Genomic DNA, 10,936 nt, shown 5'->3' with positions numbered 1-10,936 from the left:
CCTTCTTATCAACAGTAAGGAGCTCCCCCTTGAGGTGAACTGGCTCATCATTGAACATCCCCAGGTATCTCAATTTTACCTCTTCCCCAAAATCTACAAACCGGACACCCCTGGACGCCCCATAGTATCAGCATGCAACTCGGCCTACATACATCTCGGCCTTTCTCGACAGCCTTATGAGACCTCTGGCTGAAGGTCTTCCCTCATACATCAAGGACAACAACCACACGTTCCAACTTTTTAATGATTTCCAGTTTCAGGGCCCCAAATGCTACATTTTTACCATGGACATCCATTTACACAGTCATTCCCCAGAATGACGGTCTTACAGCCCTCAAGCACACATTGGACAAATGCACAGTGCTTGATCCACCCACCCACACCCAGGTACGCTTTGCAGGTAAGTGGAGTCGCCATGGGCACCAGAATGGTACCCAGCTCTGCCAATATTTGTGTCGGCTAGGTAGAAGAACACTTCTTCGCTTTCTACACTGGCTTTGTCCCTGACCACTACAAACGATACATTGATGACTGCGTTGGTGCTGCCACATGGTCTAACGACCAGCTTGAGCACTTTCTGCATCATTTCACCAACTTCCACCCATCCCTCAAATATACGGTTAACATATATTCCACTACTCTTTCATTTCTAGACATCAACTTCTCCATTAACTGACCCCGACTCTCTACTTTGGTCTACTACAAACCCACTGATTCACACAGCTATCTCCTGTATAGCTCGTTTCACCCCAAACACACTAAAAACTATCTCCATCTTTCACAGTTCCTTCGGCTATGACGACTTTGCAGCAACGACATCGATTTCCAGAATGAAGCACTCAAAATGTACTATTTTTTCATCAACAGAGGATACCCTAACAGTGTAATTGACAGAGCCCTTGTCCAAGCCAAAAACACCCCTCGGACCATCAACTCGAGCAGGAACTCCCGCCGTAACAACCGCATTCCTTTGGTGCTTCCCCACCATCATAACACACTTTCTATCCCCAGGACAATTAACGACAACTTTTCCATCCTACAGGATGATCCCTCCATTGGGGCCCTCTGTTCTGACCACCCCATCATCTCATATTGCCGACCACCTAATCTGCATAATCTCCTTGTTCAAAGCTCCCTTGACCGCCCTCAGCAACCACCCACACCAGGCACTTTCCCTTGCAACAGAGCTCGCTGTATCACCTGCAAGTACTTATCTAACACCACACTCATTCAAGGCCCCTCAGGACAATTTTGGATTACTCAGATGACATCTTGTACCTCCAGCAACCTTATTTACTGTATCTCTTGCCGTAAATGCCCAGCCATTTACATTGGAGAAACAGGAAGGAGATTCGGAGACCGCTTTAGAGAACATGTTAAGGCTGTGAAGATGAAAGATTTCTCCAAGCCTATTGTTTCTCATTTCACCTCTGATGGACATGATCACATTAACCTCTCCATCTGTATTCTCAAAGCTGGTTTTCCTAACTCCAATTTCAGAAAGACTACCGAAACTAAAATTATCCTGCACCTAGGATCACACCTTTCCCCTTCTCTCAACAACAGATTAATTTTCTTCTCAATTCTCTCTTTTCATTGTAGGTTTCATTTCACACCTCTCTTCACCTATCCTGACTTCACACTACCTGATCGCCCACTCTGTCTGATTTGCCACTCTGTCCCCTGCTCCCGCCTCCTGCTCCTCCTCTCCCCCAGCTTTTGTTCTCCTATGCTATATTACCTTTGTTTACTGTCCTGTCTTTCTCACACCTGAAGAAGGCTCCACGGCCAAAAATGTTGTGATTTCTTTCTTCTCTTTTCAGCATGGAATAAACCTATTACTTGTTCCTTTATATTATTTATTTTGGATGCTGTTGTTTTTCAGATAAATCAAGATGGTACTACAACCTCCCTTTGTTCTCAGATTGCCCTCAATTTTATTGATGAACTTTGCTCAATGGTTGCTTTAATACTTTTCATTTGCCTACAGTGTTTTCATCAACTACTTTGCAGAAGAACATTCTGTTCTCTTATGAAATGGAGTGTTTAGCAAACAAAATATGAAGTTGGCATGCATTGTTCTTGTTGGCAATACAATTAAAATACAATGAAATTGGGTTCTGTTATAGTTCCATCATCTTGTTGCCAGAGGGTGCCTCAAGGACTTGTTGCTAGTCCAGCTGCGCAGCAGAGGTCCAGACCACACAGATGGCTGTTGCCAATGATGGACTAACTAGTATACCTAGTGCTCCATGCCACTCCTCCTCAGATTTATATTAACTGTGCTCTCATTCCTTTTAGTGCTCAGTATCGTACACCTCTGGTTTGAGCTCTGGACATACTGACTTGACTTTTCCTGCACCTAGTATTCTGTTTCTTAATTTTCTTCCTAATCCTGTTCTATTTGCAGTCTTTAGTTTTGATCTTGATCATCTTTTCACAATACTTTCTCCTGTTTACTCCTTGTTTTATTTTCCCTGCTTCTTGTGTTTGATTTATTCTTGGACTGCTTTCCTGGTTCTTGAATTCAGCTTGTTTCTGGACTTCATTTGTAGACTTTGTATTATAGTATTCTATTAGAGATGTTATATAGGTCTATTATCCCAGTCTTTTTTAACCTTAAAAGGGTCCATTACCCTGCTTACATAAGCTGTTTGTGCAGCTGTTACTAGTTGAAAGAACATTGGGTTAACCAAATTGGCCATCTGACTCCCAGTTGTTCAGAAATTCCTATCTGAATTGATTTTGGACCTACTGCACTAATGCTGAGCTTCAGAACTGCACAGATCATAGATTGTAGTTATATTGTATGTACTGTACTGAGACTGCTTAGCAAATCATGGCAAAACACTCCCATTAATCTGCTTGTCTTCAAATACATAGTCAAAGTATAGTGATGTAGTGAGGCAAAAAATAGCTACATCTGACTGAAATCTCAGAAGCAGGTCTCAAGCAGTGGAGAGGTGAGAAACAGCAAAAAAAAGGCAGAGCCAAAAAAGAAAAGAAAGACAAAAATAATAAACCCAGCACTCAGGGCTGCAGAGCAGTAATGGCAAGGAACAGGGAATGTGCTAGAACAAGTAAGCAAGTGCAAAAAGATTGAGAAAAAAGAAAACTGGATTGAAGAAAGTGCAAGATAGCAAAGGTACAGTAGTTCAGCTAATTACAGAGCCCTGAGTGAAGTTCGAGGGAAGTATTCAAGGAAAATTGAACTAATAGTGAAGTAATCATTAATTAATAGATCTATTAGTCACCCACTGTAAAAGTCTGCCTGAGCATGTTCTAACAGTGCCGGGAGGTGTCCCGCTTATGTATGCGGGACTGATCACCAGTGCCTGCTCAGGCATGAAACAAATAAATCCAAATGTGGTAGCTGCAGTACATTACTTAGTATTCATAGTTGTATTTTGACCCTTCCTATGGTTTCCCATTTTCTGAAATTACAAAATTATGTACACGTTTTATAAACTTTTTTGTTCAAATATTAATTAAAATATGTTAGTCAAAACCTGAAAGCTTAATCTGAAGATTTATTAGAGTAAGACAAGTTACAGTAAATGTCAATAAAGACTGAATTGAAAAAAAAATGAAATATGTTGATGACGTAAGTATTCAGACCCATGAACCCCAAAATTAGTTAAAGCACCTTTGACATCAATTACAGCTGTAAGACTTTGAGGGTAAGAAACAACTATACGTATTGGTATGATGCGATTTTTGCCCTTAAAAGATTTGCTCAATCTCTAAAAATTTTTCTGCAGATCCTTAGTAGGATTCAATTCGGGGCTTTGACTGGACCTCTCAAGGACATGCACTATCCTATTAATAAGCCCCTCCAGTGATCCTTTGGCCTTGTGCTTGGATCATTGTCCTGCTATAAAGTCAGTTAAATTTATGAAATATTAAGAAAATATTAATACTTCAAGGTGTCATGACTGCATGCATCACAACCTCTTAATGTGAAAACTGTAAGGATAAAAGTATGTTTACAATGTACTGTGTAATTCTAGCGACAATATAATTAACATACTATTAGAAAATAACACAGTCAGGAAATATACCCAGAACTGTACTATACTACAGTGCAACCAACAGTCCTTGTACTGTATGTGGCAAACAGCGGGTAGAAAGGAACAAAAGAGAGTGAAACAGTGGGGAACAGTATGTGCTCAACTGGGTTCTTGAGGTCTGATAACAGTCAGGACAAAAAAAACTGTAACTTATAGAATGAATATACTTATGTAAACTTAATAGCTTGAGACACAAAAAACTGTATATAAGCAGTTGCATCTGCTTTTGAATTTTAAGAATTGTTGGTGTGATAGTGAACTCTGTCATTGAAATTCTCCCTGTCTATAGAGTCAATAATGCCGGCTCTGTTGAACTCCCTTTCTCAAGTGTCTGATTTCTGGTGTGGATTCTAACACTAACACTAATAGGCAGCAGCCATATCACCCTGCAACTCACAACTGACAACCCACTGAAGCTAAGCAGATGTGATCTTGGTTAGTACCTGGATAGGAGACCTGCTGGAAGAGCTGTTAGTGGGGCCAGCAGGGGGTGCTCACCCTGCAGTCTATGTGGATCCTAATGCCCCAGTATAGTGATGGGGACACTATACTGTAAAAAAAGTTACAGTTCTTTGGATGAGACGTAAAACCAAGGTCCTGTCTCTGTGGTTATTAAAAATCCCATGGCATTTCTCGAAAAGATTAGGGGTGTAGCCGAGGCCTCCTGGCCAAATTTCCCATTGGCCTTTACAAATCATGGCCTCCTAATGATCACCATCTATGAATTGGCTTCATTACTCTGTTTTCCTCCCCACTAATAGCTGGTAGACTTCATCAGGAAGTGATAGCAATATTGAAATTGAATGTAAGTTATACATAAAACAACAAACAAGAGCTCAATCACATAGTTCCTTTGGTGGCATCCAAGGACATTATAAAAATGAAAAAGGTTAGCAACATCTAAAACAAAAGGTGCACTGATTACCAATATAGACACAAACATAAAGCTTTTCTAGAAAAGAAAAGCTAGAAAACAATTCAGAACACTGATGTTTTTCAAATAAATTTTTAATTTTCTGGGAAACTACTTGCCAATCTTAGGAACTTTGGCAATTTAAATTTGTGAGTATTTCTTTCACATCTGGAGTGAATTGATAGATTTTAAGAACTGACGTACTGTAAGAAAAAAAAACATATACTGTCAGTTTCGTTATTTGTAGCCAGAAAGAGCTAGCTTGTAGTGGAAAAAGACCTCTATAAAGTAGAACACTAATTAATAATTTGTTACATGGCTTAATGAAATAGCAGAGGAGCTAAAGGAATTGGTAACGTAAGCCAAGACATTGCATTAGAGAAGATTTCACAGGAATCAGTTCATCTTCCCCCTGAAGTATGTTCTGTAGGGAGGCAATCATGTAATGTTAATGCTTGCAATTATTTTTGTTTGTGGGTTTTGCTTAATTTGTAGTTTAATTATTTTTGTGGGAGCAGTAATGTTTATCTTTACAAAAAAATCTCAATGGAGTAAATGCATTGTGTAGCTATTATGCAGTTGGGTGTTTGAATGAACTGTGTCAGGAATTATTAAGTATTATATTCTGTATAGAATTGAATGACTAAAGAAATATTGACAACTTAATTTTGGTTGAACCACTTACTGGACATCCCATTACAAATATACTACTTGAGGCACAAAGAAAAAAATAACACCATGATGAATCTCATTAAACATGCAAGGATACAAAGTCTACTGAATAAAAACGACTGTTTTGCCTGATAGTACTCATTGTTTAAAAAAATATATTCTTGTTTGAAGTCCATATTTTGCATAAAGAAGTGTATATAAAAATACAGTGTATTAGATACAGTAGCTAATCCCTAACAGCTCTGGGGTAGTTTACGATGCACGTGCAGGTGCAAAGCCTATTAAAATGTCTTCTTCTGTCACCCAAAACAGAGTATAGTCATTTTCTTTTTGGGAATGTTGTCACAGTTTAAATATTTATCTACAAGACATATTTTTAGTGTTTATGCCTCCAGACTGGCATATTTAAAACCTATATTGTGGGTATATAATATTTTTGTTTTAATTTAGGCCCTAATGACATTCAAACCAGATTTTATGATTGACTAGACAACCTCTGCTGGTACTGAATTTATTGGGAATTCGTAAGTGCAGATATGATTGCTGCCATGTATTATGTTCTTGACAGATAAAAGTTAAAGGGCGCAACTGTCCAGCACTTTTACTTGTTTATGACACAAACATTTTTGGGCTAAAAATAAATCAACTGACTTGATTTTCACCTCTCACATTTTTACTTTTTTCTGGCCATAGCTCTACTACCCTTGCTGTTACCAGATCACCATATAAAATCTTAAAGACTTGTACCAACTTATACATTTTCATGTGACATATTAGTACCACACTGTTACCAAATTCAATGTTTCTGTTTCAATCTAAATTTGAGGGGTTTCTCTATCTCAGTCAATACTTCCCTTCCACATTCTGTGGAAATGCAGTCAAAGCCTTTATTAAAGATCATTTAAATAGACTTGCCTCACCTATATATGTATTCCCTCTTAAAAAATTAGAAACCAAGCTGACTTTTCTAGAACAGTAATTCTTAACCTTAGTTTTTAATTACAGGTGTTTTGTGAATTTACTGGAACAATTTATTAATTTTAGTATTAACCATGAGGTGATTCTTTTATGGCTATTAGAAAATCAACCAATCAGCCACACACACGGATTCAATACACGAGATATATAAATTGTGCATATAAAACATATAACAGTCTTCCTGGATACAGATGGCGGATCATACTGTGAGGGTTATTAAAATGCAAGGTATATATAATCACGAAGAGATGCAAAACACAAAGAGATACAAAACAAATAATATACTTCAGTATACTATTCGGCTATACTATTTCATTAATCAGTCTCATTAATACCTCTTCTACATTAGATACCCAAAGGTAAATATTTACTCACAAATTAAATTGATATTAACTTGTGTTGAGGTAACAATTGAATTCTCAAGATGCAATGTGGAACATTGTGTTTACTTATCCTCTATATACAGATGTAGCCATTAAAAGTGCATGGTATAAACACGTACCGCAGGCATTTCCCTACGTCATAACACGTCATACCGCGGTACGTGATTGGCTGGACAAAATGACCGACAGGGGCACTCCTGTTGCGTTGGTCGGTTGTGGAAAGATTTAATCATATAATCTCTTTACTGTGCACATTTTAGTAGCTGAGCATAAAAAGAATAGGAGCATAATGCATCTGAAGGTCAAAAACAATATTAATTTTGGAACATAAACATATTATGATTAGAAGAAAGTCTCTATGCACAGAGGGTGACCGCAGGTCTGAGCAAGTCACTCTTCAGGGTGGAAGAAACTTGGTTTGCTTCCGGCGTAGTGCTACTGCTGAATAAAACATATTCAGGTTGTTGACAAGAGTCCAAACGTATACTTCGGTGATCAAGCGAAGTGTCCAATTGGCGGCTAGCAATTTTAATTTCTACGTACGGGCATGTCCCGGGCTGACACTTTGCTGAAACAAGGTTCCAGTCCCTATACAGACAAGACGTGATTGTCTTTTAGGGTGTGAAAATGGCCGGAGAAGCAAAGCTGTCTTTTAAACTAGAACCAAGACCAAGATTGGTCGAAAGATTAGTGGGCATTTGAGACCCACGTGGGGTTACCACGCCCTGCAGGTTTCTGATTGGTTGATCAAGATGAGAGATGAGCAACAATGACCTCTGACATCTAGGACTGCAATCCAGATGTTCCCAAGAATCTCATGGACAGATAGGTCATATCAATATCATGATTTATCATGATAGCCAGGCATGGCTGGGTGCATCCCCATCTGGGAGCTGCTCCTTATCGGAGAGAAAATACTTTAAATCAGAATAGCTTGACAAAGAGAGATGGGGCCTCATTTAGGAAAGCACAGCAACACTTAATTTGTTCATATTAATAAGCATTGCCGCTACACAGGAAAATCAATGTCAATTGTCTATTGTTGCTGTGTTATTAAATTTTCTTTCAGCTATGTTTTGCATTTGTTAGTAAAGCTGTACACATTCAAAATTTCCTTTCATATAGGTGTGGTAGCTGAAATGTTACTAATTAAACACAAACAAAAAAAACATTAATTGTGTGGAAGTGTTTGATATATTTTAAATCCCCAGAAAGACAGTGCTTGGTAGAAGCCATTACTGCCATAAATATTTGTTCCCAAGTCTACCAGCTTTATACAGTGGGATGATTTGTCCATCTTCATGACAAAGTTACTCTAGTTCTGAAAAGTGCATTGGGAATCACTGATGTATTGCATTATTCAAGTCTCACCATTCATTTTCTAGTGGATTCAAGTATAGCCTTTGATTGGGCCAAGATATTGATTGTCCAGGAAGGATATTGACTGTCTACTTGTACTGTATTATCAATTTTCCCCTGAAACCCAGCAAATTTCGCATTTTAGAAAAATGCTGATAAGAAACATCCCACTGCCATTCTGGAGAAATGGTAATGGTTCCGACTGTGCGATGTATCGTGTTGGGTGTGTGCAAAACATATTGCTATGGACAAAGACCAAAAAGGACCATTTTGTCTTATCTGACAACAGCACCTTGTGGCACACAACTGTAGTAAATCTCATTTTTTCAGTTATTGCTCCTTTATTGACAATAATCCACACAGTCCAGTTTTATGTAAGGGCCTGGATATTATTAATATATGAACATTGACTACCATCTCAGGCATTGAATTTTGCAAATATTTCAAAATTATTTTTGGCATCACAATGGTATCCCTAATCATTTTCCTGCTTACTTATTTGCTTAGCTGGGAAAGGTAGATTGATATGGGTATGGGTTGAGTAATGTACTCTACATGACATCACTTAATGATGGACTTCACCACACTCAAAGAGATAAGTATTCTTCCTAGATCTGTGCCTCTACTGTTTTATCCCTTACTTGTTTCATGTGCTCTCTGGTCTTTATAGTTGATCTATGCCATCTCACTCGTGCTTCTAGATTCAATATCTTTCTAGGGGAACATACAGAGACAGAATAAAGTCATGTTAAACCACTTTAAATACACACAGACAGAGATGGTAACACTGATTCAATGATACAACAATAAAACTATTACAAACTATTATTTTGAACCTAAAATGTTGGATTATTTAATAATAATTAATAATAATAATTGCTTACACTTATCTGGACACTCCACTCAAAGCGCTTTACAGGTAATGGGGACTCCCCTCCACCACCACCAATGTGCAGCATCCACCTGGATGATGCGACAGCAGCCATAGTGCGCCAGAACGCTCACCACACATCAGCTATCAGTGGGGAGAAGATCAGAGTAATGTAGCCAATTCATAGAGGGGGATTATTAGGAGGCCATGATTGGTAAGGGCCAATTGGAAATTTGGCCAGGCCACCGGGGTTATACCCCTACTCTTTTCGAGAAGCGCCCTGGGATTTTTAATGACCACAGAGAGTCAGGACCTCGGTTTTACGTCTCATCTGAAGGACGGCGCCTGTTTAAGGTATAGTGTCCCCGTCACTATACTGGGGCATTAGGACCCACATGGACTGCAGGGTGAGCGCCCCCTGCTGGCCCCACTAACAGCTCTTCCAGCAGCAACCTTAGTTTTTCCCAGGAGGTCTCCCATCCAGGTACTGACCAAAATAGACCCTTTTACTTACCCTCATAAATTTAATAATAATATTAAGTGCTTACAATTATATAGTGTTTTTTGGACACTCCACTCAAAGTGCTTTACAGGTAATGGGGACTCCCCTCCACCACCATCAATGTGCAGTACCCACCTTGATAATGCGATGGCAGCCTTAGTGCACTTGTACACTCACCACACATCAGCTATCAGTGGGGAGGAAAACAGTGTGATTAAGCCAATTTATACATGGGGATTATTGGGAGGCTATCAATGGTAAAGACCAATGTGAAATGTGTCCAGGATACGAGGGTAACATCCCTAATCTTTTTGAGAATAGCCCTGTGATTTTTAATGACCACAGAGAGTCAGAACGGCAGTTCTACATCTCATCTAAAAGATGGCATATTTTTTAGCATTATAGTGTTCCCATCACTATACTGGGGCATTAAGACCCACACAGAGTGTGGGGTGAGCACCCCCTACTGGCCCCGCCAACACCTCTTCCAGCAACAACCTTAGCTTTCCCAGGAGATCTACCATCCAGGTACTGGCCAGAATCTCATCTGCTTAGAGTCAGTAGGTTGCCAGTTGTGAGTTGCAGGGTAATACAGCAGCTGGCTAAAATTAATTTACATATGCTCAGAAAAAAAATGTTTTATTAGTCTATAATAGATTGAGTAGATTCAAAGAATGCTTTACAGACATCCTGTTGTTTGACATAACATAACAGCATGTTTGTTGTCAACACAACACATTATCCCTTCCCTTAACGACAGACTACTGCTCTTTTAAATTTTCTCCATTCATTGGAAGTTTCATTTCACACCTCTCTGCACCCATTCTGACTTCACACCTCTTGATTGGCCTCTCTTTCTGTCCCCTGCTCCCGCCTCTCACTCCTCCTCCCTCCCAACCTTTGTTCTCCCGCTACTTTACCTTTGCCTACTGCCCTGTCTCTCTCACACCTGAAGAAGGCTCCACGGCCGAAACGTTGTGTTCTCTTTCTTCTTTTTTTCAGCATGGAATAAACCTATTACTTGTTCCTTTGCAGCCTACGCATGCTGACGCAGCTACCCACCTGAGATTTAAGCTTGCCACATAATAAACTTCTGGTTAGTTTTTGTTTTGTTTTTTGTTTTACATCCTTGATTTAAAACATATTGATTTATTCATTATCCATAATTGACTGCAATACACTCAAAGT

At 39.1% G+C, this 10,936-nt stretch overlaps 1 pseudogene; it reads left to right on the top strand.

Annotated features, from left to right (window-relative positions):
* The first annotated feature begins 243 nt into the window (after positions 1-243).
* On the top strand, positions 244-3,769 carry LOC148678013 (uncharacterized; annotated as a pseudogene).
* Positions 3,770-10,936: the final 7,167 nt, after the last annotated feature.

Source organism: Lepisosteus platostomus, chromosome 1, assembly GCF_059453375.1.
Source record: "Lepisosteus platostomus isolate fLepPlt1 chromosome 1, fLepPlt1.hap1, whole genome shotgun sequence".
Taxonomy (NCBI): Eukaryota; Metazoa; Chordata; class Actinopteri; order Semionotiformes; family Lepisosteidae; genus Lepisosteus; species Lepisosteus platostomus.
This window is presented reverse-complemented; position numbering and strand designations above follow the sequence as displayed.